At 36.3% G+C, this 2,635-nt stretch overlaps 1 non-coding gene across 1 annotated transcript; it reads left to right on the top strand.

Annotated features, from left to right (window-relative positions):
- The first annotated feature begins 873 nt into the window (after positions 1 to 873).
- On the top strand, positions 874 to 980 carry LOC131182593 (small nucleolar RNA R71). The gene has a single exon (XR_009150857.1). It is a non-coding gene; the product is annotated as a small nucleolar RNA R71 (small nucleolar RNA).
- The last annotated feature ends 1,655 nt before the right edge of the window (positions 981 to 2,635 follow it).

The following is a 2,635-nucleotide window of genomic DNA, read 5'->3' as shown; positions in this document are numbered from 1 at the left end:
GAATTATTAACCTTATTCAGTTTAGGCTCAGTATTTACCTCAACTTTAGGAACTTTAGACTCTTTTGCTCCTTGCTTCTTCTTTTTCATTGGCTCATGTGGAGTCTAGTTATCAACTTCTTTCCCACTCCGCGACACTATAGCACTTGCATTTTCTCTGGGGTTCATGACTGTTTGTGATGGAAGCTTTCCAGAACCTTGAGCTTTCAGCTTACTCACAGATGAGGCTAACTGACCAATCTGCCTCTCTATGTTTTGAATGCTATTTCTGGTCTCCTATTGAAACTGTTGTGTATTGTTAGCCAAAGCCTTAACAATTTCATCAAGTGACATACCTTGATTTGAGGGAGGTGGGCGTGGAGGTGGTTGATTCACTTGTCTATGCTACTGGTATCGGTTTTGCACCGGTTGATTCCCATAACTCAGATTGGGATGATCTCACCATCTAGGATTACAAGTACTAGAAAAGGGATCATACATGCGTTGTGGCTGTCCATAATGTCCTATTGCATTAGCATGTTGCATTGATTCATCCTCTTGTAATGCAGGACACATGTCAGTAGCATTACTCGAACCCGAACAAATTCCACATACCTCAACAGTTTGCATGTTCCCTATAACCAACTACCTCACAAAAGAAGTTAAATCAGAAATATGTTTCTCAAGGTTAGATGTACTTACCTCATTAACCTTCTTAGGTGTGTGATCCATTCTCATTCCAAACTGCTGAGAGTTTGCTGCCATGTTAGCAATTAGCCTCCTTGCTTCATCTGGTGTCTTGTCAACCAAAGCTCCTCCACTAGCAACATCTATCATACTGCGGTCCATTGGTAGAAGTCCCTCATAGAAATATTGAATCAAGAGCTGCTCACTTATTTGATGATGGGGACAGCTTGCACACAGTTTCTTAAATCGTTCCCAATACTCATACAAACTCTCTCCATTGTACTGCTGGATGCCACAAATTTCTTTTCTTATGTTGGCAGCACGGGAAGCAGGAAAATACTTCTCCAAAAATATCTGCTTCATCCCATTCTATGAGTTGATGGATCCAGAAGAAAGGTAATACAACCAATCCTTAATTGTTCCTTCCAGTGAGAAAGGGAAAGCTCGAAGCTTGATTTGATCCTCTGAAACTCCTTGAGGTTTCATGCTGGAACACACAACATGAAATTCCTTTAAATGCTTATGTGGATCCTCTCCTGCAAGACCATGAAACTTAGGCAACAAATGGATTAGTCCAGATTTCAACTCAAAAGCAACATTTAAAGCAGGGTATTGAATACACAAAGGTTGTTGGTTTAGATAAGGAGCAGCGAACTCTTTCAAGGTTCTAGCAGCCATGGTTTCATTTTTGGAATTTGAATCTAAATCCGAATCCGAACTTAACTCCCTTAAAGATTGGACTCCTTTAGATATACTCGGAATTTGCCTATCTTGCTTAGCCAATTTTCTCAACTGTCTAGCTATTTTTTCTATTTCTGGATCAAAGATCAACTCACCAGATTGAAAAGTTCTTGTCATAAACAAAAAAGAAATCAAAGTAAAAATAGAAAAATGCCTCAAAACCCTAGAAAACAATGGAATTTGGCCTCAATAAGGTGGGGCCAATGGAAATCATTGGTCTTGATCAGAATGTCATTTCCTTCAAAATATGTATGGGCCACCCTCCTAATTCAACCAAAAATCTGTCGATGAATAGCAACACCGTAATTTTTTTCCAAAAATTTGAAAATAGCAACACTTCACAAACAAAATTAATAGCAGAATATCCTAACACTAAAAACACGAAATTCAATAAATTTCAGTCCCCGACAACGGTGCCAAAATTCTTGATGGCTGTCGAATCCACCAGAAATTAAATTAATTAAAATTACCAGTTATGAAATATTTTTCTGTAGTAAATGGTAAATCCAGGTCGAACCCTAGAGACTGAATTATTAAATTTCATGCACTTGTGTAATGGAAAAAGAAACAAAGGTTGGGGGGGGGGGGTAATTCGCAATCCAAAGAAGAAATCAAAAATAAAAAATTAAGATCTAAAATTAAATAAGAAACTCTCAAATTAAACAAACTTCAGTCCAAGGTAATTCACATTCCAATGCATTGATTCGATTATAGACAAAAGAAATACAATTATCTCTTATTGAATACTTAACGTAGATTTACCAAACAACGAGGTAAAATCCCTAACTTCCCTATACTCATCAATTCGAGCCCAGCACTCTTGTTGACTCTAATTATTAACTGAATTGGTATTAAGCAATCCTCATCAAATTAATAACTACTTTAAGAATAGGAAGTAGTTAAGTTGAATCAACAATTTATGAAGCATAAATCATTTAATTCACCCTATTGTTTCCTTAGGTTATTATCGAAAACTGGGATCATAATCAATAAAACCTAATTGCTACTCATGTTCAATCTTACACAATAATTACGGATTATGAAGATGAACTAGCAATTGATCACATCAAACAATTAACTAATAGGCCTTTTTAGCAAATCATTCAATAGATCAAAGACGATGAAATCAGAAAACAATAGATATTCAAAAGACATAAATTAAATTAAGAACCTGGTCTCATAAATCACGCAAAAGAACTTGAATCCCTTGAACTGAATTAAGAACTTAG

Source organism: Hevea brasiliensis, chromosome 8 (assembly GCF_030052815.1).
Source record: "Hevea brasiliensis isolate MT/VB/25A 57/8 chromosome 8, ASM3005281v1, whole genome shotgun sequence".
NCBI classification, from domain to species: Eukaryota; Viridiplantae; Streptophyta; class Magnoliopsida; order Malpighiales; family Euphorbiaceae; genus Hevea; species Hevea brasiliensis.
Note: the sequence above shows the minus strand (reverse complement) of the source record. Positions and strands in the feature narration are given on the sequence as shown.